The sequence below is a fragment of the Sturnus vulgaris genome, chromosome 2 (assembly GCF_052056855.1).
Source record: "Sturnus vulgaris isolate bStuVul1 chromosome 2, bStuVul1.hap1, whole genome shotgun sequence".
NCBI lineage: Eukaryota > Metazoa > Chordata > Aves > Passeriformes > Sturnidae > Sturnus > Sturnus vulgaris.
In genome coordinates this window covers 1457385-1483829 of record NC_142244.1, presented here as the reverse complement: position 1 = coordinate 1483829, position 26445 = coordinate 1457385, and the positions used below count along the sequence as shown (strand labels likewise).

General features: G+C 37.9%; 1 long non-coding RNA gene across 2 annotated transcripts in view; it reads left to right on the top strand.

Moving 5' to 3' along the window:
• Window positions 1–1432: 1432 nt before the first annotated feature.
• The window catches only part of LOC148224596 (uncharacterized), an 80280-nt gene continuing 55267 nt past the window's right edge, over window positions 1433–26445 (top strand). For both annotated transcript variants that reach the window (XR_015799453.1, XR_015799451.1), the window contains exon 1: window positions 1433–1792. This is a non-coding gene — a long non-coding RNA (uncharacterized LOC148224596). The remainder of the gene's footprint in view (window positions 1793–26445) is intronic.

Genomic DNA, 26445 nt, shown 5'->3' with positions numbered 1-26445 from the left:
CTGCATTCACTCCTTCAGATCAAAACCATTATTTCAGCTTTTCCATGCACTTTCCAACATAGCAATCTTGGCTGTCGTAGTGATCATCTCTAAAAAGAAGACAGCTCTTCTATCCAAGCCAATACTGACCACAATCCCCTTCTCTTTAGTTTCCTGTCACTCCATAATTCTGGTACTGAGCACAGACAAACTTCTGTCTTATTAATGGAGTAGGATAAAGGAACAGGAATATAAAAAAATTCCAGTTGGCAAATCTGCTTGGGTTTTGCTGGACTTATCTTTCACTGGGATCAACCTTTTCAAATCTGAAATGATGTTTAAGTCTTTCAATTTTTCCAACAAAAATAACCTCCCACAAACAAGCTGAGTACATCATAAAGAGGCATATTTCCTCTTATAATTTCTTGTAGAAACACCCCTTTGGCCTATTGGTGCTATTGGAATACAATGTCCTGAGGGGTTTTTTCTTTTGTTTTTTTTTTTTTTTTTTTTTTTTTTTTTTTTCTTTTTTTTTTTTTTTCTTTTTTTTTCCTTTTTAAATAGAACAGAATATCTGGTATTCTATATGGTCTACTTGCAAGTAAGATCATACTCGAGAAATTAAAGCCTGTGTTCAAGCTGAAGTGACAGATAACCTTAAAGACCACTATAGCTTACTAAGGGATTAGGAAAAAAAGCTTTAATGTGAACTTTTAAATCAAATATTTTGAGCTAGGGCTATGAAAAGGGAATCCAGCTCATTCTAAACACCATCTGTTTGCTGAGTGTACTTGCATATTTTCAATTTCTTTATTCCACAAACTGCCATTTAATACCCAAAAATGTCTCTTGGTTTGAAGACAACATTTCATAATAAGATGCTTTTCCATTTTGGGGATCCTGTTGGTGGGCCATGCAGTGGTATTAGGATACCAGACTTCTCCAGGATGTAAACAAAGCAAACAAAAAAATTAATGAAACTTTAAAAACAGTAAAAATTATGCTCTCTGCTATGAGAAGGATGCCAAAAGAGAAATTGTGAAAATAAGAATAATTTAGCCATTATTTCTCTCGTCATGTGTACTTCCAGCTTCATATTTTCCCCCATGCTTATACTTTCTGTTTTTTGATAATTACAGAGAACTGGCACTGCATGTGTTCTGATATGAATGTTAGCATTAAAAGTTTCCTACTCCAAACAGCACTTTCTGATTTCTTTCCTAACTTTTTAAATGATGTCTTATTTTTGTCTTCCCTTTTAAGATTTTACTATCAATGCAAACAGAGATGTTACAGAAAAATTACATATAGAGGCAATACTTAGAGCTTCAAACAGTAATCTGAGTTGGATTGTGCTGTTGAAAGCAGGGATTCATCTGCTTTCTATAAAATACAACATGCACAGTGTGCTCCCCTAAATTATAGCATTTAAGGATGTCCTCCTGAATGACTGTCTGTGCCAGCACGATTGTCTGTGCAGCAGAGAACCCCAGACAGCCAGGGAGCTGCTTCCACAGTAGAGTTAAGAATTATACCCTGCCTTAACCCATTTCCACATGGATATCGCTCCCATTTCGGGCACACCAGCCACAACACAGAAGCATTTTGCAGCCAATATGGTATTTCTCTCTCCCTGCCAGATTAAGTTGGAATATTTATACTCCCTAGGGTCGTGGGCAATGGAGAAATTCCTAGAGACAGCATGTCGTCTGTGAACCATGGGTCAAGATTATCTAATACCTACATTTTGAGACTCTTAGTCTGAAAAATGAACCCTTATTCTTTCAGGAAGCCTGTTTTGAAGCCAGCTGAGGTAAGTAACTGTTACTGAGGGGTATCCTCATGTTCTTGTCAAGAATCTGCTTGTTGCTGAATTAACCATAACTATTGGATTCAAAAAGGATAGTTGTGATAAATGAAATGTTTCCTGTGTGAAAGTCTTTTCACAGTGAAAGCACTTCCACAGCCACAGAATGATGGAAAGCTTCCTGTCCTCAGGAAGCAAATATATGTAAGTATATAATTGCAAACATGTAATGTGGTAATTTTACTGCATATAGAACATAACTACTGATGTGTAGTGTAGTCAGTTCAAACACACTGAAAATGAATGATGATGAGGCCAGCAGATAAGCAGAATGTCTTTATGCTGCTATATAATCAGCTTGATCAAGTTGCATTAACACATCAGTGCTGTTTTGGGCTCAGTGCTATTAGCAGATAAAGCACTTAAAAAATTATCCTGACATTTATCTTCTCCAGTTACATTAACCCATTCCGTGCTCCATTAGAAGTTAAGGTACAAACTTAAATTTCTTTTTTTGTATCATTATACTAAAGGGTGTCTGAGAGGAGGGTTGCTTAAGTACTATTTTTGTCCTCTCTGCTTGAAATGTTTTCTTTAATTAAATTCTTTGAATTACTTATGTTGTACTGTCATTGGGTGCAATACAGCAAGGACAGAGAAGGTCAATTAATCCAACATTTTCTGATCTGCAATGGATCAGCAAAGACACTGAGCATTTCAATGACCCCATCCCACTGCTGTCCTCAAAACAAGCTCTCTCTCCCCACTCACATGCTTTTTTAGTCATATAGTAACATCAATGCAGAACAGCTTGGCCTTAAACAATTCCTGAAATCCTCATAGAAACATATATCCAAAAAGCTGATCTGAGGTGGGCAAGACCCTACATCTTGGAGTCCTGGGAGAACCTAAGGTTTTGCAGTTTGTTTCCGTACTTGGGGATGCAGTGGAAAGGCACTGCTTTTTGGTTATCCTGTCTGTTTTGGCTATCCTGTCTGTTTTGGCTTTTCTATCCTGGTTTTTGAGCAGACCAGAGTTTTTTGACTTTTTAACTGCTGACCAAAAAGTACTGCACCAAACTGTTCAATCTCCACAATCACCTCTCACCAGAACACAATCTGTGGCACTCTTGGTCTGAGGGATGGGATTTCTCAGCTTTCAGCTTGGCATCTGTTCCTCAGAATTTAATGTCTTTTACTTTCAGAGGAAATGGGCACAGAGTCAGACTAATGTTGAGTGCTTTAGAAAAATCTCATTCTTGGTGCCACCTCTCTTTCATTAGTCTTTGAGTCAGATCCTCACCTTGAGTGTACTAGAATAGCTTCATCGATTTAAAGGCAGCTGCACTGATTTACACAGCCAAGGACCTGTCTGCCTCTATTTACAAAGCAGTTCCTTGACCCTTTAGTGGGTACAGCGGTCTTAGAATGAGGGTTTAGACACCAGTTGTCCAATCAAAATATAATTGCTTCAAAGTAATGAAACATTGCCTTAAGTCATCAGGAATCTGCTGAGCCTGGGTCTGATGCTGATCTGCGCATCATGTGTACCTCTGAGCATCTCCATGAACACTGCACATGACAGAGATCCCAGGCTGGATTTCAGTAAAGCCAGTTCTAAGCATCTTTGTAGCCACATTAGAGTAGCACTCACAACAGGCTTGTTAGTATGCTGGAACAGCTGCCTCCCCTCAGAATGAGGCAGCTTTGGTAGGCAGGCTGTGACACTGTGCTGAGAAACACAGAATATCCTTGAGATTCAGTTATTCAGAACTGGCCCTCTACCACCTCTGTGCTTTTACCACTTTTAGGTAGAAAAGCAGCTGCTTACCTTCACTACCTATTTAGTCCTACACTCTTTAAATGCACTTCTTATAGCTGCATCATAACAGTGTTGCTGTTGCAACATGGAAAAGCCAGCAACTGGAAAAAACTTTGCACTAAACCCTCCTTCAGAAAAAAAAGAAAAAAGAAAAGCAACAAAACACCAAAAAGCAGAGCATTGCAACCACTGTCCAGAGCTTCCATGTTTAAAACTAGCCTGGATAACAGGGGAACTTCTCAGCACCTCCTTCCCTTTCTTACTCAGGAGGCATTGAAACAAAAGAAAACTGAAAGGCTCTATGGGTGCTCAGCTACTGTGCTCGTCAGAAAGTGCCCAGTACCATTGATAAAAAACATTTATGCTTGGATACCAGTGGAAGCAAGAGACTGGAACTGGCACTTGGAAAAACAACCTTTGTAGATTTAACAAAACAAGATTTGATCAAGTTTTTGCGAAAAAGTTTGGGGCAGAACAAGAAATTCAGGTGGGATCTCTTGAGAACTAAAGCTAACATCCTTTTCTGTAGGACGTCCTTCCTGTCTCTGTATAGCTGGAGGGAAATGTCTGAAAAAAACAGCACATTTTGAACTGCTCTCTAAAATGATTCTGTGTTCTTGTCAGTTGGTATATCTTTCTTCATGAAAATCAGTCTCTCATCATCTAACTAGCCCTGCAGCTCTCTCTGCATAGATTGTCATAACTGAGCCTTGACTCTGTTTTGCCTTTGAAGATAAAACAGTGTGTTCTTATTGCAATATCTGTCTAAATTTCCAAATGTGCCAAGCCAGGGGCTGGTCTACTTTTCCTTCTCCTCCTTCCCCCACTTTGTTGTTATTTCTCTTACATGAAAATGTTTGAAGGCTGATATAAAACTCAGAGAAGTCCATGGAATGACCCATTGACTTGACTAGAAACTAGATCCAATATATAACAACACACAGTTTCAGAAGAAATTTAATTTAGCTTAATTTGGTCAAAAATTTAATTTAACCTAACTTAGATTACCTAAGCATCAGAACTAGAGGTACTGCAAGCCACTGCACTCCGCATAGCAATACAAGATGGTTCAGGGACTTCACCCCCTCCCACCAAGCCAGCGTCATTGAGTTAACTGTGACACTGGGAGCAAAGTACTCACGTCAAAATAGCACTGCCCTCAGCCTAATGATTCCCCCAAGAGGCAAGGCTCGTTAGCTTGTGCACTCTGCCATACTAATGTGCCATTATCTGGGATACTTCCATGCTTTCAAACTAGTTTATAGAACCAGAAATGCCCTGTGGAGCTAACAGATATGAGTCGTTTCCGCCCATTCCTATCAGAAATCAGGGTATTAGTCCATCCCTTTGTTAACCTCTGATGAAAAGGCGTTGGACCTGCTGCAGAGCTAGTGAGCTATCCCTGGCCGTTATGGCAGAAAAGCAGCCAAACTTTCTTGCAGTAAAACCACTTGTGTCTAAATACCTGGTATATTTTTCTACACCAAGGCAGTATGTCCTATTGTGGACAAATTACCCCTTCTCTACCCAAGAAGTTAAAAATAAATTTATATAGACGATTTTGAAGTATCATCTACATGTTTGTGTCTGTATTTGTGCATATATGTGTGGAAATAAATGCCACATAAATAAATAAATGACCATATGAAATAAATGGGGGCATTGACAAATTAGCCATGTTTTGAGGAAAAGTTTGAAAATAAATTTAACCGTTTTTCTTGAGGTTTCCCCTGTCACTGTCAATTAAATATCTAAATTTCACCATCAAGTAGTAAAATTTTTTGGCATTTAAATGTTTTAAATTATCCACCTAATTAATTTCAGAGGTGTAACATACATTAAATAAATACAGGACTGACCTGTGTTATATAAGTAGTCTATATTGCATATATGTGGATTATTTCCAGATTAGAGGTCCAACTTTTCCTATCACATAGCCAGCCATTAATCTTCTGCTGGGACGATTAGTTATTTATTTTCTGGGAATTCAATCCACAATTTTTCTGACAGTTGTGACTGATGGGGGGAAAAAATGGCAGAAGAATGCCTGCAATGTCTTTAAAATCAGCCTAATTCACTCTCTCGAAAAACATTTTGAAATTCATCAGTTGCCACTGCTGTCCAGAGTCTGGGATGAAGCTCCCTTACCTGAAAAGCTGAACATATGGAATTTGTCAACATTTGCTCATTGCCTCTGCTGCTGGCTGCACAGCTGATCCAATTCAAACATGTCTTCATTCCTTTAGTTGGCTGGCCCTGTTCCTTTCAAGGATGACTAGATCTTATCTCAGCAGCCCCAGTTCTCCCTTTTGAGTGACAACTTCTGACGTTTCAGACTCCAGTGAACTGCAGAATTCAGTTTAGAAAGCATCTAGCTTCCACTCCAGTCACTAGGTACCCTCGACATCTTTATCCATGCCTCTCTTGGGGATCTCTTCAGCTTCCACACGACCTCTGACTTTATCTTGTTTTGCAGGTTTCAGCAATTCACTGACAATTCACTGGTTTTGTCATTGAGCTACAGTGCAAGATGCTTTTTCTGTTATGTATGTACAGAAAGCTCTATCTTTTAAAATTTTTTTCAAGCTTAACTTCCCTCATTGTACAAATCCTCATCTTTCTCAGCCAAATCATTTTCCAAGTTTTCCTGGTTTGCTCCTCTGAGAGAACAAAGAGAACTACCAAGAATAGCTGGATTTTCTTTTTCCCCTGCAAAAATTCCACCCTACTCAGACGTTTATTGGTTTAAATTTCCCATTTTTCCTGCTATTCAGATAATTATTAATACAGGGAAGCTATGGGACTAAATAACAGCTCTGAATTCTGTTTTCTTTCTGCTTTCACAGAGCATATAAACTTCTCATTTTCATTTGACTTTAATTATATATATATATATATACCAAATGCTTATTTCTTGGAAAGTTGAGGTGGATTCCTAAACATGCATGTTTTATCAAGCAGGAACTCTAGTCAGGGGTTAGACCTTGCATTTTCTTCCTTTGAAAATATTAAATATAGAACAGTAGACTTTTGAAAATTTAGCAACAGTTTGACTTTTGTATAATTGCCTAGCTGGTAGAAGAATTTTTAAAAATCATAAACTGCATCTATATAGATATAGATATAGATAATATAGCTATAGATGATATAGATATAGATATAGATATAGATATAGATATAGATATAGATATAGATATAGATATAGATATAGATATAGATATATAGATAGATATATTAGATAGAGATATAAAATACAATCTTATCTAATGCTACAGCTCCCTAATGCCAAGTTACAGCCTTGGCAAAAGAAGTCGGATGGTTCTTTGTGTCTTTTAAGGTACTGTTGCCGTTTGCTTCACATTCAAACCTGTCCCCACACATATTTTCATCTTCAGTCAGTAACTGGTGGTAATTAACATCACCCAGTTCCTTATTTGCCTTTAAGACAGACACTCTGGAGAGAAAGAGGGTTTGAATTAAGATGCCAGGCTGAAATGCAGGCACATGCCCTCTTCTGGGAAGTCTTCCAGAGACACAAAAATATCTGGCAGGGTAATGGGCTACACAGCTGAAAAACACGGTAAGATTCAATAGAGACCTCGTATGCAAAAGCCGAGACTGGCTTTCCTTACAAACCAGCAATACTGGAGGCTTTCCCCAGAGAGCCAAGGTGCTTTTAGCCCTTATTCACAGGCATTCCTCATGGGTAGTTTTTTATTCATTTTTGCTGTCTTGTTTGCAAGAGTTTTCTGTATCTGCTTGCTTACACAGAATAATGTAGCAGTCTCAAAAGCCAGCTCAGAGCAAGATGACATGACAGACTACAGAGATGCTAACCAAGCTGTTTAATCCTATTTGTTAGCAAAGCTGGTCAGTGTGGGTGGAACAATGTTCTGATGTATATTCTTTGTACTTAATCCTGTAGCTTCTGAGAAAGGGGCTAAAGAGAAAGATGGCCATCATCCAGATTAAAAAGCAACCAGGGGATTACACTGACTTTTGATACAAAGAATAAATCAACCTGAAAAGCTATAAAGGAGAAACATGAAGATCTGTAACATGGAACAAAGATGCTGGAGTGGAAACAAAGGGCCAGATAAACCTTGTCTGGCAGAGAGAGAAGCTGCCAGCCAGCGTGGTCAGCATGGTCAGCCTCCCCCTCCGTCCCACACAGCGAGCAGCCAGCCACTGGGCTGACAACACTGGGTACAAGGTGCAGGAGCCCACACCTCAGGGAACATAGGTGAACTGCCAGGGTGCTTTCACAGTGGTGGATTGGCAGGCTGCAGAGAGCAGCATCCCCAGCATGAGCCGTGTGTGAGCAGAGGAACCTGCCCTCTCAGGGTCCTCACAACCCCCTGGCACTGGGTGTGTATGGCCTGGGAGGGAGAATATGTATAACTCTGCAGGGTGAGGGCAAAACTAGCTTAGTTTTGGTTTTTAGTATTCCTCCAGAAGGATAGTTAGAAATTTATAGATGTTTATTATTATTTTGGAGGTGTGCTATTGTGGTTTATTTTTTGTGTAGCTGATGCTGTCTCATGTGTAAAATTCAGTGATTGGCAGTTAATTACATGTCACTAATAAAACAACATGTTACTTCAACCTTGATTTGATTTAAATTGTGTAAACCACATAGGTATATTTTTTTGTCCCTGAGACATGTCTGATCTTTAAAAATAACCAGTACTGCTTGTATTTTGAGATGCAGTCAAGATCTTTTTGTATCATTGAGAGCAAGGGCTGGATGAGGTCCCAGAAGACCTCCTGCTTCTGTTAAACATTGCCTGCTTCTGTTAAACATCCTCTTTCTATCTGCTTGATGTCAGACAGGTCTCAGAGGGACTTCTTCCTGCAGAGCCCCTTTGTCTCATGGGTTTGGTCACATCCTGCTTTTCTGTACATGATGACAATCTCTCACTGGCCTGCTCTGACTGTTTCACACCTTTTTGCCAGAAACCATTCCCAACAGGACAAGCCAGAGGTTTTCCCCCAGAAATCCATTGCTGAGGCCAAGAGCAGAAGCCAGGGAGAGCTAGAGGAGAAACTTTTTGTTACAATAAGGAATTTTTCATGTGTATATTAACAAAAAAATGAAAACAGGAAAGAAAAAACAGTAGGAAGATTACTGAGGAAAACAGGAAGAAGATGTAGAAGGAAGAGCATAAAAAAGCAGAAGAATAGTCTGAGTCAGGGGATGTAGGAGGGATATATAGGAATACAGCCCTGAAAGTCTTTGGTGGAGCTGAACAGAAATTCAGATCTGGAAAAAGAAAAACAAAACTCTGCTGAAGGAAAGAGAAGAAGGTAGGAAATTAGAAGGAATGACACAAAATACAAAAGGGAAAAAGGATGAATAAAGAAAATGGGGAAAAGAGATCAAGAAAAAGGAGAAGCAGTGCAATACATGTTCTCCAAAACATCCATTAAAGTAATGGAGAGAGGGTTTAATTTTATTCCCTTTTCTGTGTAGCACATTACTTTAAAATGACAGCCTGTATAAAGTGCATATACATTTCTTAGGTATCTATATATAATATTTGTATTTATTTTATTTCAACATTTTAATAAATAAATTAATTCTTCATTCAAGCAATGCTGGAGGAAAATTAAATACACTATGCAGAAAAGAACAAGCAAGCAAAAATCCTACAAATGTGTGGTTCAAATTTTCTGTAAATCACACGAAGTAGTTATATTTCAAAGTATCTGTTTTTCAGAACATTATAGGATCATGATTTTTAAAGAATGCCTCCCACATATTCTCTTAAAATCAGACCATTCTGAAGAGTCCAGCTGGCAATCAAAATGTGAGACATGCAAAGTTAACAATTATGCCTGGAAACCCAAAATCATATTTTTGTCACCCTTTATATCCTCCTCTCTGCCCACACAAACTCCCTGCTGGACTTGAACACAGAGAGGTTTTCCTGCTCAAGACAAAGTCCATCTCAGGAATGGTGTCAGCTTCCCCCTCTGATACCTTTGTTGGAAGTTATTAATCTAATGCCTGTCTTCTGGCAGTTTCAAATGCAGACAGACAGCTATGGATGACTGAAGTTTAATTATGTTTCTAAAGATGTAAATGAACCCAGAGGCTTAGGGAATGGGAATGTGTTTTAATAAGTACCAACATAGGTAAAATAAATAAACCTGCAATTTGGTTGGATGGGAGACGGAGCACGTTTATATTAATTATCTCTTTCTTTTCGTTATAATTGAAGGGCAGCTCAACTAAAAACCCAACTCAAGCAGGACTGTAGAAGAAAGCTGCTTCCACAAGGTCACTATCTTCATCTTTTTGATGTCTCTTGCTAGAGAAACAAAATTCAAGTTAAACTGAAGAAAAATAAATATAACCATTTCTTTAAAAAATACATAAAACCATCACCTCCTGCCACAGGCATGCACAGCACTAACCTGCTTCCAGAGTTGGCACTAATCTTGGAAAAGCATGCACTCTCCATTCCTATTAGTAGAATTCCAGTGAACATTCATGAATTTACTATTTACAGTTTCAAAAATATAGGAAGAAAGTAGCGTGGTCCCAAGATATGTATGTGTGGGCATATATACTCAAGCTCTAAATTTGCTAGGCCCTGAACAACTCCCCTAAAAAACAGCTGTTTTCTCTACACTTGGAATTTTAATCTCTTTATTCTTCTTAATGCAACTTGTTTCATTTTAAGTAGTAGAATCAAGCGTACTGGCTGTGGTGATCTACTGGTAGGACTACTGCTAATAGAATTTTCTATTACTATAATCAATTGAAAATATTTTTCCTCTTTTATGATATGATTCCATGCAAAGGGAGAAAAACACCATTCCTGAGGCTGCAGTGTCAAGGAAATGGTATTTTCTTAGAACAATACTGTTGACTACCTTCTTGTTTTCTTGATCTCCAGAAGCCTCTGCAATCCAGCCAATATGGACTCACCTAGAATTCATTACATACAGATTTTTCCAATATAGAATAAAAATCAGTTTACAATAATGGCAAAAATGTATCTTGCTGATGGCACTTGTTACTGTCCCATCAGATGAATGCATATTGCTGACTTCATATCCATAAAATAGGTAGATTTCTTCACTTTTTTTTTCTTTGTAAGAGTTTCTGTGTGGTAGTGATAAATACTGCTACTTTCTCTTCCAAGGGTTTGGACTTGTGACTCTAATAATTACTCCCATTTTGTCCTCTTTGTTCTAAAATATGTGTTTCATTTTCTTCTAGAGGTTCCCGTACTTTCTGATAAATCTTGCCTCTCTTTCTGTCCCTCACCTGACTGGCACACCCTTAAAGTTACAGTTCTCACCCAAAAGTGAACGAGCTGCTAGAAGGAAATGTGTTTGTGAGGTTACAAAAGAGAAGTATGTCTAAACGGATGTGTGTCATGTTCCTTACATGCTGCTCTGGCCTTTTCCAACCCAGATTGCAAAAACATCCTAATGCTGAATTCCTGCACAGCCTCTCTGGCACAGAATGTCTTTTTACATCCTAGAGGATATTATGGTAATTCTTCTTCTGCACTTTTTACCACTTTTATCTCTTTCTGTTCATTAGAGTTGTTACAGTGCACCATATTTGAAAATACAAACCTTGAGCAAGACAAAAGCCGTTCAACTGTCTGGGGTGGTGGGGTGTGTTCTATCTATTGCAACCCTGACCAGTGGATTGAAGTCCCCATATCTGTTTATAAATCAGAGCTTTGAAAACTTTAAAGTTAAGATTCAGATTGGCTCATATTTTAGGCTTCACTCCTGATTCTCTTGATTTTCTCTGATCTCAATGCAGTTTGCAGTTAATTATCTTACAACATAAGCACATCAGAAATTGCTACCATACTACTAAAGACACTGCAACTCTGAAAAGAGAGTCTTAATATTCTATACTGACAGCTATGCTTACTGCCACTCTATTTTTTTTTGTAGCACAGACAAAACAGCTGCCTTTGACAATGGAAGCTGTTATGATCATTTTAGTCTAATTTAAGAAACATTCAGTCCTACTCCAATGGCTATATCAGATGTGTCTCTGTCTGTGCAGACGACTTTGTCTGCTGTGAGTGCCATGGTGTTGGGCTTCATTCCAAATAACTCATTCTCAAATGCACTCCACTCCCAAAACAAGGCATGAGACCAAGGAAGAACTACCCTACTCCTCTACAGCTACTGCAGCCGAAGGTGTATCATGCAAGTAAAGAAATATATGCACAACTCAGAGTCCTGCCACCCTCAAATATTTCCACTGCTATCACAGGGAAGTCAGAAAGCATGGGAAAGTTCTTTCATCAAACATATCCAGTCTCCGAGGATGCTTTTGCTGAATCTTCAAGCATAAGCAAGCCATATATTTTTCTAGTGTACAAATCTTATTCTTGACACAATTATTCATGAGTTTAAAATGTAGTTCAGTAGGCAGTAGGCATAGTGCTCCATTTATTAGGTGTGACCTTTAGAAGCACATCACCATGTGGTGGGTTGACTTTGGCTGGACACCAGATGACCACCAAAGCTGCTCTATTCACTCTCGCATCAGCTGGACAGGGAAGAGAAAATATAAAGAAAGATTTGTGGGTAGAGGTAAGGCTATGGATAGATCACTCAGCAAAATACACACAAAACAGACTCAGCTTGGGGAAATTAACTTATTACCAATCAAATCCAAGTACAATAATGAGAAATCAAACCAAATCTTAATATATCTTCCCCACACCTCTCTTCCTAAGTTTAACTACACTTGTGCTGTTTGATTTTTTTTTCCTCCTCTCCCACAGTCACATAGGGGGACAGAAAATAGGGACTGTGATCAGTTCATCATGTTATGTCTGCTAATCTTTCACCCTCATCAGGAGGACTTCTCACTTTCTCCAGTGTGGGCTGCTCTCTCCATGGGTCCACAAATACTGCAAAAGCCTGTTCCAGGGGAATCTCTGCTCCAGCCACTGCAGCATCTCCTCTCCCTCCTTCTCCTTTGCCCTTGGTGTCTGCAGAGCTGTTTCTGTCACATATTCTCACTGCTTCTTCTGAAGTTATCTTTTCTTTCCCCAGTACTTCTTAAATACATTATCCCAAAGCTGTTACCAGGATTGCTGATGGGCTTAGCCTTGGCCAGCAGTGGGGCAGCCTTGGAGCCAGCTGGCATTGGCTCCATCCGACATGGGGGTCACTTCTGGCACCTTCTCCCAGAATCCACTCCTATGTGCCCCCAGTACCAAAACCTTGCCATGCAAACCCATTACACAACAACATTAGTAGATAATATTGTAACAAATATTTTTTTTTAGCAAAATACTGACAAGAAAATTTTATCAATACTAATATTAAAACCAGAGAAAATAATCTAATTTTGAAATCAATAAAGCAAAAGATACAGCTGAATGCCCCACAAACAGAAATAGGATGTTGTATAGCATAGTAGCAATACTAGATTTTTCTTTTTGTTACTATGAAAAAGTAATTGTTAATTTAATATTATCTAAAAGAAAATTGAATTCCTAGAAGCTACTCTCAGATAATCCCTTCTAGCTAAACAGTGAATTAGAGGGCTTTTAGTACTCAGTACTCACAGAAGTAATCTAGGAACCAGATTTAGTCCTTCAAGTACACTACGAGACTAACCCTGCAACATAGAGTACTGCAAGAAAACTGTGCTCACAGAGAAAATTGTTCACTTCCCAGGCACACACACCTTTCAACAGTTGCTGCTAAATATGGCTTACTTTACTGAGGCTAGGAAGCTACTTTCAGACCTCAGTAACAGAACAGTGAATCTGCATTATAAACCTCATTGATGTCTGGAAAAAAACCTGCCTATTAGTAGACTTCCTTCCTACCTCTTCTTTCCTCTTTCTCTCAAAAGCTTATCTTATTTGTACATCTGAAATGAAACACATTCCAACCTTGCTTGTGTCTGCAAGACTTGATCAGCAACACACATATCCAAATAAGATTCAAAAGAGCTCAGACTTGCAATTATATAATTAGCCTTATTAATGGCTTACTTAGATGTGTTAGCAACTTTGAGTTTATTCTTGCATTCTTAGCTGGAAAGAAGTATGAAAAACTATTTGAGAGATCATGCCCTACACAGCAAATAAATGCACAGATGCAAAAAGTAATCATGCTTGACCACTATATTGAAGGGATGATTAGTCACCAGATTCTTAAGAACTTCATCCAGAGGAGTCAACTTCTTTCAGAGTAAATGGTATTTATATCTATGCTAGCTCAATCCTCTTGAACAAATGTGATCACATTGCTAAGCCTTTTAAGTGACTATCTATATGCAACGCTGACTGAAAGCCATCAGCCCACAACTCATTTCTCCAGGCCTTGCAAATTAGACTTGAAAAGATTCAGAGAGGTTGAAGAGTGCAGCATCATTACTGTACACTAGTGGTGGGGTCAGGTCTTTGGCTGCACTGAAAAAGTGTAAAGGGAAGGCTGCTAAGCCAAGGTGTGAAGGTGACAGGTATTGGTGTTGCTCATGACACAATAGTGACACAATTGTCAGCAGCTCTAGGTATGGCTGACCTAAGTCGGGATCATCCACAGTCGCTGCTGAATGGTGGGTTTCTAGCTGAAAACATACCCCTTCTACACTGCCATATAAATTAAGTGGGCCTTGGACTATTCCATGCCACTAAGGCTAGATGCCTATATCCAACCTATACAGCAAACAAGATGTTTACATCAAAACAACCTTTTGGGAATATTCTTACCTCATATTAATTCCTTAAACGTGCCTTGGGTTAATGATAGTTGACTTAGAATTGTGGATAAATGAATTCTATTGTCCAAGACCTTTTTCTTGTGCAATTTCATATACTGGTAAAAACAGCCACGAAGCCCTCCAGTGCACCTCTATCCCTCATTTAATGTGCTAAAGAAACCCCTCTCCCTTCTATCCCTTCTCCACATGGATAAATTTTATCATTTTTCAGGTCCTGACACTGTTCAACCCCAACCAGCAAAAAACACCAGATAGACATTCGCTCACCCAGTTTAATGACACAGAAAAGGATGCAAATGATAGTGACAACAGTAACGATAAAGGAATTAGAATATGCAAAACAGGTGATGTCCAATCCATTTGCTCCCCACTTTCCAAGCAACACCCAGCCAGTTCCCAAGCTGCGGTCCCTCTACAGCCTTCAACTCAGGTAATTAACTGAGTATGGCACAAATGATACAGAATCTCCCTTTGGCCAGTTGGTGTCACTTGTGGTGGCTGTGTCCCCTCCCAGCTCCTCATGCCCCTCCAGCCTGCTCACTGGTGAGACACAAAAAGCTCAAAAGTCCCTGACTTGGTGTAAATATTACTTAGCAACAACTAAGAGCATCAGTGTGCTACCAACATGATTCTCATACAAAATTCAAAACACAACACCGTAACAGCAAAATGGGAAGGAAATTAACTCTATAAATAAATAGGAATAAAATTAACAGACTGCTGCCTCCAGCCCCTGTGATGATTCCACCTCCTCTGATTTCACCAGACAGGTCTTCCTACATCATATGCCCAGCACTGACCTCTGATGCTAATGTATGAAACCAAGCAGTGAAATACAGAACTTTATCATCTAGAGACGCTCACAAGCTGTCTGTATCTAAGAGGTGCAATTTAAGAAAAAATTGCCAATGAAGAGAGTTGAATTGAATATAAAAGGCTGGTTTTCTTTCCTCAGTATGCTGCTTCCATCAAAATCACACAGCTTTGGGCTAAGTAGGTCAAAACATTCAGCAAAAATGCCATAAGAGCTACTTTTTAATGTTTTTTTTTTCCAGTATGTGAAATTTTTCACCAGCAAAAGACAAGGATTATGCATTTGAGATGTTTATGACAAAAGTTGTTTTCCCTGTATTGTTATCTTCCTCTTTCCCAAGCATTAATTGTACTTGGGAAGCATCTCTTCATCTTAATTGTGAAATTTATCTTGCCTCAGCATAAGCACACATACAGATTTTTGGAGAGTAGGGTTTAAAGCTATGAACAGACTTTTCTGCTTCTGGAAACCCAAATTCATTACTAAGACCAACAAAGGGTAAGTTACACAAGCACCAAGCTCAAAGAGCATGGGAGCCCACATTGCTGAAATCCCATAATTCAGAAGTCTGCCCTTTATCAACTTGGTAAATAAATTTAACCTTATGGAATACCCATTAGTCAGTTCCAGAGAGTTGTTGATAGGTTAGAGCAGAAACAGCATTTTCCTGATGTACAGTTTCAAAATTAAGCATCTTTATACCCCAAAGCTGTTTTTATTCTCCAGAAATTTCCAAACAATCTATTTTCAAACTATAGATAGCAGATCTCTGGGGGAAGAGCAAGCTGAATAGGATTTAGGAGCTGTCCCTCCCTTGCTGAAAAACTGGGGAAAGGTGAGATCTTCACCTACAGGATTTTATCTTGGCAAGATTTTATCTTGGAGATAATAGAAAATCCTTGGTTATATTAATACTCAAAAATGTTGGAAAATTTCCAGGAGGAAAATTAATTTCCCCATTGAACTTCTTACACAAACTGCATATGAATTTTTACCTGCTGATTCAGATAGTTTTTGTTTTTACAAACTCCAGAGGGATGCCTTCCTCTAACAGCTGTCTACATGAGCTTTGCAAAGCTGTCTTTTCCATTTAGCAGCACACCTCTACCACAGTCACTCATCTTTGAGCCTGATTTCTTGTGTCCATTAATCTTTTTGGTGTTGTGGACGGGGTTTTTTGTTTGGATTTTGGTTTTTGGGGTCTTTTTGGTGGTGGTGTTGGTGCTGTTTTGTTTTGGTTTTGTTAGTTAGTTAGTTAGTTACTTAGTTTGTTTGTTTTTGGGGTTGTTTTGTTTTGTTTTGTTTTGGTTTTGGTTTTGTTTTTTTTTTTAATTAGGTTGATATATATGCACTGAAACTCTAGACTGATGTGTTTTTAAATTGGGTCCTGAAAAGTTTCCAAGTTTCCTCTGTTCTTTCCTTCAGACAATTTCACTACATATTAACCTTTTAATAAACTCATAATTTTCATAGTATTTTGCACAGGGAAGACTGAAACTATAAAATTGACAAGTCGATTTAGCAATGCAAACTTTCAGTTTCTATTTATGTGCAAACTGTAAGTTTTGTATGTGGTAGGCTATTCTAACACAGTATGTTTCTATAAGCCATTATAATGGCTTATACTACTCCATCACACCTGAAAGAAAAAGAATAGGCAATCAGCCACAAAGTTGATGAGAATGGGGAAGTTTAAATCTTGTCAAATGCTTTCTGACATAAAAGAAATTGCATGGAAACAATTAGACAATGCGTTAATAAGCAGACGGATGTTCTTTCCACTTTTTCTATAAGAAGCTTAATGTGTTTGACAATATGTGAAGAAAGCCTTCTTCAATACATGAACACAAGGGTTACTGCAGAACTGGCACTGAATACTTGTAAATGGCAGTGTTGTCACATTGCATGAATTGCAGAGGACTCAACCAACAGTGGAAAACATTTCTCTTTGTCCTGCACAGTCCACAGCATTGCCTTTTTCTGCAAGTTTTCCATATGCAGAATTATGCAGTCCATTAAGTTCTACCCTTTTCAGAGACCTAACTTCGATCTGATGTAAATCTTTGCCGTTTGATTTATTTCAGTGAAACAGCCCAACTTTGTGTGGCAATGGCACCTTAACCAACAATATATATTAATGTTGTTTTCAGTGCATTGTATCTGTTTCACAAATTGGTCCAATGGGTTAGACGGTAAACACATTATGCAATGTAACCACAAGAAACACTACCAAACCAGAAACATAGCTCAGAACTTCTGACTGCTGCTTTCAGGTCTCCCAAAGGAGTTTTTCAAGACTAATTACTTGTAGAGTTGGGTATGCTGTCATAAAAGATCCTAGAGAATACTCTACATTCCATGTATTATTCTAGTAAAGACTATCTATGTTCTTTTTACTAAATAAAATAAATCTTCAAAATTATTGTCTCTTAACTTTGTCCAGAAAATGAAATTAATGGAAAAATTATCTAAAACAACATACTCAAAACAGAACTGATCTATTATTTTGTCTCCAGTTCTCCAAAAGTGATTCCAAAGTATTGTACGATACTGGTAATACCTGCGGGTTTTTAAAGAAAAAAAAAAAAAGCCAGGAGAAAATAATCATTACATAAAAAGAATCAATACTACAAGAATGAGTTAAAAACTAGTCATGGAAACAGCTCTAGTGTTCAGAATATACCTCTTGAGGGGGGATATTGGCTCCACTGGAAGATGTTTATCTCTGTGAATGTCTTCAGCCTTCGTTTCAAGAACTGGGTGAGAATGTAGCTGGGGCAGCAGTAACTGCTGTTTGCTAGCTCTTAGCACAGTAATGCAACATGCACTTTTATAAATACACTGAGCCAGAAGAGCCTGTAATATCACCTTGTAGTTTTATTAACCAAGATGTTTAGATGGGCAAGTCTTTCCTGAGAATTGCTTAAAATTATAAGATGAAAGTTTGCAGGTAAGGGAGGAGGAGAGAGTTCAATTACTCCAGACATTGTTTTGAAAGCAATCAAAGATTGCAGATTTGCCTTGACATGACACACTCCTTTACACTTTTTTTTATCAGAGTGTTTAAATGCATTGTAGATGCACTCAAACTAGGTGGTGTGAAAACCCTAAACCAAAGAGTTTAGTTTACTCCTTGCCTGGAATTTAGTAAAATTGCTGTAAATTTCACTCTCTAGCCTAAACACCACAGCCTTAATTCTCCCCCATACCCATTGTTTAAGCAAAGTTCAGCATCACAAATTCATCAGACATGAGTCTGCTGGAGTAGGGGAGGGGACTTAAGAAGGGATGTTAAAAGAAATTATCCATTTGGGGTTTTTAGTGGGAGATCCCTGAATACAGTCCTAAATACTTGGCATTGTCTATTAAGCACAGTTTCAAATAGTACAAGGGTAACATGAAAGTAAAGGGTCATTTTGTGTCATTTTTCTCCATTACATATGCACTTTAGCAATGTGGGTAACAAGCTAAATTGTGCTGACCTTTATCAGAGACAGGGTATAACTGCTGAAGGAGAAGTGACATTGCGGCATGCCATGTTTTCATTTGCTGCTGCACTTTCCAGGCTTCCTGATACCACATAACCACGCTAATGAGCACATCAGCTCAACATACTTACTCACAAATCCCTTTTGAATCATTCTATCAGTTCCAACTGCAGGGGTGAATGCAAATACCAATCCCAGACCTCCAGCTGGAAAGCACACAAGAAATTAGACATGTTTTAATTTAGAAGCCCCTCAACTATGGATCAACAAAACAAGAAAGTCTTTTACTAATTATATTCCATGCCATCATGACACTTTAACCTTGTGAGACTGCACAGTCATGTCATGACAACATGCTCAGCAGACTTCACGAATGTCCCATAGTGGTACATCAATATAGTAAAGTTGAAAGATGCCCATTTAGCAGTCTTTCAATTTGCTTACGAAGAGAAGGATGAAATTGAAGCCATTAATCCCTTGATTCTTCTTAGGAACAGTTCTACCACTTTTAAAGCTCATGCCAGAGTTTGCTGGAAGCAGTTATAGGAGGGGGTAGATAAAGGTGAATTCAAAGTCCATTCACAACAGCTAAGAAATATCGACCTACCCTCAGGTAAGAACTCCCCATCACAGCAGCACTAGATGCGACTCTCTCACATATTCATTTTCCTCAATAGGCCAATACAAAACTCAACAACCCTGCGATTTCCCCTTCATTTTCTCACTGACAGTCTATGTCTTCTAGCAGGTACTGTATTCTCTTTCTTTCCTGCATAATTTGCAGAGACCATTTTAACATAGCCAAAAATGTCTTTTTATGCTAAATTCTCGAAATCTAATATTTAAATATTTACACCTAATAGTAATTATGTCTCAATCCTCTTATGTAATGACTTCTGACCATCTTCAGCAACTCCACTGCTGTTTCCCGTCCCTGACACATCTTCTCTCCAGAGCTTTGACTTCAGTTGTGACCAATGAACCTGCTGTAGGACTCTGCTCCGAGGAAAGATGGCAATTAGCACAGGAAAGAAGAAGCCTCTTAACATCAGTCATTCAGGAACCTATGCTGACTACCATTTTAGCAAGTTTCAGGTGCAAACCTAAACCAATAGGAATTTTTTATCCTGGTAAACATGTGAAATCTGCTTTCTCCTTTCACCTGGACCTGCATGGAGTTACAGTCAGAGAACAAACTGCACAGAGATCACATGGCTTGTCATTGGCAAATGAACACCAATTCAAGTGCACAGCAAGTGACACACACAAATGGTGTTGCTGTTGGGAGGTGTTATGGATATTACTGCCCATACAATGCAATAGAACCAGTCCTCAGTAGTTAATAATTTCATGTAGCTGCAAAAGGCTCAATTCACACAGTTTAGTGAACACCTAACCTTTGAGCCAACAGATACTTTAATCGCCTTTGATGGAACAATTGTTCATAAGTTGGAAAGATAGGTACCTATTCAAAAGCCTTGCTGAGTTTCAGCCACAAATTTTTACCCTATAATAAGTAAATAGTATAGTTCCATTCGCACCTAATTAATCATCCCAGTGTATGTTAACACCTGACACCAACAGGAAAAAAAAACAACAAGAACCACATTAATCATCAGAAAAAAATAAACCAGAACAACACCAAGGGCTTGTTTTGTTAATACTTATGGCAGGATCAGCTTGCCAGTAGTATGTTATTAGAAAAAGTTTTTCATTATTTGTTCACACAGCCTGTGTTGAAACGGTTATCTCACTTTTCTCAGCTCAAAGTTTAATTTTAGATATTAAAAAATCTGCTGTCATTAGTCTATCTGTGAGTTATTTATTCATAGAGTTAGCAATAGAGGAAATACTGACAGTGATGAAATCTTTCTTACATACACCTTCTAGAGATTCAGATTTATCTTACAGATTGCAAAGGGTAAGAGAGTTAGTCAGTAACACAAAGAAATTCCAAATCCTCTCTTTTCTGAGCTATTTGGATGAAGCATTGAAATGGGGGTTAGGACAGCAACCCAACTCACCTTTCAGGAGATAAAAAAAGGTAGCCATTTTCCCCTCTCTTAAAGTTTGTTTGATTTAATGTTGAGAGCTTGAACACTTTCTAAGCCCAGAGGCCATGGACAAAAGAGGTAAGCAAAATCCCAGCATACTACTAGGGTGAATGAAGTTTAGGCTATAAATCCTAAATCAGAGGACAAAACTAGATTAAAATATAAATGCATTTTTCTAAGAGGTCACAAGGTCAGATGTCAGGAAATTGGACAAATAAATAGAGGTGAATCTGACAAAAGTGATAGGCAAAAACTAAGGCATTTTTCAATAAAAATGATAATGAGCAGCAGCTTATATAAGTCTAGGAATAATAAATAAAAAGGTAATCTGACAATATATTTCTGTAGTTATTGAATAAAAGACTTGGAAAAAGTAAGATATAAATTCCAGTAAGATGTTGAGGAAGTATCAGCTCTGGCCAAGGATAGTTGAAACAAAAGGAAAAAAGTTATTCTGAAACCAAACAAATCTTGAAATCAAGCTTACATGTTGAAAGGACACAAATGGGGTGAATTCACTTGAGACATTGAAGTTCCACAGAGATGTCACTCAGAAAGGAGGTGGTGATTTGTGTTACATGTACAAGGCTGACTGCTGTGTCTGCAGCTCCCTCAGAAGCTCATACTGGACATTAAGGGCTAAACAAAGGCCAAAGTTTTCTATGCTATCAGAGAGGATTCACAGAATCACAGAATAGATGAGGTTGGAAGGGATCTCTGGAGTTTGTCTAGTCCAACCCCCTGCTCAAGCAGGGTGACCTAGGGCCAGCTGCTCAGGACTGTGTCCAGTTGTAATATCTCCAAAGACAGAGGCTCCAAAAATTCTCTGGGCAGCCTCCATTAGACCACATTTTTCAAAGACCATCTAGTGCCTCATCACTCTCTGAATAAAGAATTTCTTCCTCATATCTAATTTTAAGCTTACTCTCTTCTGGTTTGAAGCCATTCCTATTGTTCTTTTACTCCATGCCCTTGGGAAAAGTCCCTCACCAGTTCCCTTGTAGGGCCCTCAAAGTACTGGAAGGCTGCTATTAGGTCACCTGTCATTTCTTCTCCAGGCCAAACAACCCCAACTCTTCCAGACTTTCCTCATAGCAGAGCAATGATGCAGACACTGAAGCTGTGAATTGACTGTCCCTAAAAAAATTAAAAGTCCCTTCTTAGTGACTGGGCAGTTTAAAGTGACAAGGTACCCCAGGAACTTCAGCAAAGTCAAGTCAATATTTAAATTACCGCAAAGATAACCATACTTATCATACTTATGGCTTCCAGTATACCCTAGACCTCTGAGATACATATTTCTGCTTATCATATTTCTTTTTTTTTTTTTGTTTACTTAAAGATGCTAAATCTTAATATCATAGAATGTGAGGAGAATTTTAAAATCTGTTTCTGGTTGTAAAAAAATATTTATCCTTCAATTAATGAAAATTAGTTTTTGTTTATCCATAGTACAACTATATTTTGATTCCCATAATATTTCATTCATTAGTATTTTCCATAAGCTGTTATCAATAGTACTTTTATGTCTATCTCTAAACTTTTAATTTGTACTGTCTTTGAAGGTCTGTCATGATAACTTAAGTAGGCCTAAATCTTGGACATGAAAGGTTTTGCTTGTATTTTTGTAATTGAATATTGCTATGACATCAGAAAAATTTATGACCCAGGTAAAAATGGAAATATCTGTATAGTATGCACAATTCTTCACATATTGGAGTAAAAAAAAGTCTTTTCATGTTTTGCAAAACGTTTTTAAAATAGTCAAACCAGTTGATTTTTAAGATTGTAGCAAAACTTTTCCTTGTTGCTGTACAGATTGAAATAGGCATAGATATAAAAGCTAAACCATTTCCATAAATATTTCAAATACTAGATAAGGTAAGGACCTGTCAGCATTTCTTTAGCAAATCATTATTTTCAGAGACTGTGACTCAATATATGAAAAAGTAAGACTTTTCTTTGGACTCCAAATCATCTTAAAATTAAGGGTGGCTCATCCAGTCTGACAGAAAATTACTTCTTGCAACAGTGAAAAAATGCAAAACTAATGTATGACTTCCTAGCTCCACCTCTCCTTGCAGAAACTATGGATCTCAAATGTGTGGCTGTTTCTGTAAACTATATTCCTGTACCTTAACTGGATCTTTTTAATTTTAAATGGAAACTTTTTTCCCCGAGTGTCCATAATACAGATTAGCAATTTTAGATATGAACAGATTAAAGGAGGAGAAATATTAATATCAGTCTTGCTGTGTGTTCATTCTTATTAACAAAAAAATTAACAAGCATTTGAGAAGGTGGAGTGAGTTTTACCTTTGCCAGCCAAGAAATTCTGCAGGGGTCTGTCTGTCTCTTTAACCCTTCTTTTACAGTGATTTTCTTATACTGCAGTGCTTATGCTATTATATAGCTATGGAATCTCCAAATAACACCAGCTGCCTGATAAACAAGGCATCTAGATGCAAGAAGCTCCTTTCACAGCATCAGCTCACAGACCTGGAATTTTGGAGGGAACTGTTTATATGGTATGAATTTGTATGGATTACTGGGCAAAAATAATGGCAATAGTAAACATATGTATGAACTAGGAAGCTTGTATAAAGTAGAGTGATTGCCATTTCATTTCTCATTCGTCTACCTAAAGTTACCATAATGTTATGCGAGGAATTTGCAATTTTCAGGAACCAATTCAAAACCTTGATGAACTTCATTTAGCAGGACATAGCAACAAGACAAAGCAACTATCTCAGCTGTTTGCAAAACATTAATAACCATCCATCTCTTGTTACACTTTCCAAATGTCTGGAACAGCACCTCGAAGGAGGCTTCATCCTGTTTCTCCATTGTGATATTGTCTACAATGAAGTAAAGCACAGGTAATAGCTCGATTTGATTTAATATCTTCATACCCCACTTTGGTTTGTACCTTCTCATTTTAGGCATTGCCATGCCTAGGTAACGCTATGAAAGAGAAAACACTTTCTTAACAGAAAACACAAAGCTTAAAAAAACCTCAGTGTCTCAGTAGGTATTGAGGGTCATGAATATACCATGCAGAATGGTGAGAAAACGTTTACTTTATAACAAAAATATTTAACACCTCTTTCTTCCACTCCCCGCCTCAGGTGTCTCAGTAATCACCAATCTCACTCAGTAGCTGTTTAGTACAACTTTCTGCTTCAGCTAAAACATGCATTCTGTAGCATATCGGCAAAAGTTCACTAAGTAGAACTGAAATACACCTTTGCTTCGATAAAGTAAGCAGTTGTATTAGAGACTCGAGATTTCCACATTTGAAATACTGAATTTTACCTCAGTGATACCTGATCAAAAAGGCCAATGCCCAGGATCTCACTACCAATTGTCAGTCTCCAAAGCACCAGTAACTGTGAACAATATTACCACTCTGAGCACATGTAATTTCATACATAAAACTCAGTCACCCCCTGACCTTTCACCACCTCTACTTGAGAGCTTCATTTGTTGGACTTGTTATTCCAAACATTAAGTGATAGAGCTCAATTGTATGTGAAGCCCCCACCTCAAGACAGTTTCAAACCCATCTGGGATTAGCCACATTTCCTTGGAAGCTACTAAAATCCCCTCTTCTCTATAAGTACAAGAACCAAGAAAATTAGAAAAAGGTAATAGTCTTAGCATGCTATTTCACATAAATTAATGATATGTCTTTTAAGATGCGGTCAAAGACATTGTATGTAGCAAAAGGTTGATACTTCAACCTTTTATTTAATAATAGTAATACTCAACTTCAAAAAGAAAACTTCAACATCTCTGCAGGAAGAAAATCATTATTTGAGATCTCTTTCAAAATTCTATAAAGCTACATGCTGTTTTGCAGAAACAAGAATCATTATTCTACATGATATGCCCAGCTACCTACCCTGTGAAACACAAAATGACGTTTCAGCCTTTTTCTAACATGTTTAAAAGGAACAGCACAATGCTCTGTATGGAAGTAGTAATCTTATTAATGATATTTGACACTTTCCTAGCATAAGCCTTTGTTGCAGTTGGTTATAACTTTTCATGTTTTAAATATTGAGGCTGAACTTTATACTTACATTTAGAGATAAAAATAGTGTGCCATTTTCCCATAACCAAAAGACTCATTAGTTTTCTTTTATCCAAGCTGATCCTCTTTTTCTTCTAAGACAAGTTACTATCTCCAGGGTTTAGGACAATGGCTTAAGACCTGTGGATTTTGTGTCTACATTTGTTAGCTGTCTTCCTTGTCATCTCGGTAGCAAGAGAAGGAAAAGCCAAATTTCTGAAAATTTCTATTTCAAATGTATAGAAGTTCCTTAGTACTGGTAACCTCTTTTTTTTTTCCAGAAGTTTTTATGTATTTTTAATTGTAGGTCTCTTTCCCTTCCTCTGAAAAGTTTTAGGATAACACAATGTCAGCATTTTGCTAAATTGGATCTCCCCCCCCATTCAGTTAATGTGATGGCCATTTGAGAATGAATGAGGATTATATATCAAGAGACTGTTGCTTGTACAAGTCCTGGATACTTGTCAACTGCTTCAGAAGGTCTGAAGTCGAGGTTGCAGGAAGATGCTTAAAAAACGAGGGATTATTTAGTGGATAGGCTACTTAAACAATCCAGCAAACCCTCCAACCCTTCTGCTTCATGGTAGCAAATTAGTGAAAACATATTTGTCACAGGCTACCCTCTGGTAAGTAGTCATGGTTATTTGAGGTATCTGGGAATGCTTTTACTTCAATTCTGTAGTTGAAACATTTGAAGAAGGGTTTGAATGTAAGAAGCATCCTGTATGCTAAATAGCCTGAAGATTCATGCCTTCAGCTGACTGCCCACACTAAGCAGATGCTTGGCTTTGGCTTCTTGGGCCTATAAAAAGGAATATTAATAGCAGCCAGCCTCAGCTAAATTCATGAATGTTTGCGGAACAAGTTCCTCAACAAATTAATAATTTTGAATTCAATACCAGGATCAAGAAGGTGAGGATGTGAAGGCAATATTAAATAAAACATTCATTGAACAAACCTGGGGTCTTAGGGGAAAAAAAAAGCCACAATCTATAATTACATAGTTGTACATTTTACTTTAACAAACCGGCAAAGGTGGTAAATTAAGGTCACAGAAGCAAACTTAATTCTTTCACTTCCCAATTTCAACATATTTGACTTTGCAACCTCAAAGTTCTTTTAGCGTAGGGTTTTTGGATCCAGCACATTGTATTTTTTGTAAGACAGCCAAAATCAGCTGTGTGAATAAATGCAAAACCTTCCATACCACAAATATACCAAAATCTGTCTTTTTATCTAGTTCAAAAAAAGACAGTAAGTTTGTAAGTGCTTGTTTTGGAGGTTGGAGTTAATTTGTTTGCAGTAATTTAGTTATCAAAGTGTGTCAAATCCCTCTGTTCTGTAATTTCCACAAAAAAAAACATTACTCAGGGAAAACACTTTCTGGACAGTGTGAAAAGGTTCCATGAGCATGAGAATTCCACTAAGGTCAGAAAAAACCTCCACGAAGTGACTGGGCTGACTGATGTGAGGCTTATGAGTTTTTAAGGAAGATACAGCTCCCTAGTAGAGTACTGAATGAGAAGGAGGGAGACTAGAGAATAAAAAAGGAGGATGAAAAGACTGTTTCTGTGTGGTTAGAGCAAAAGACAAGGAACTAAAGAGGCATCCAGTTAACAGTAGAAACTGTCCAAATTGCAATATCTTACTCACACAAATATGTTTAGCTATTTTC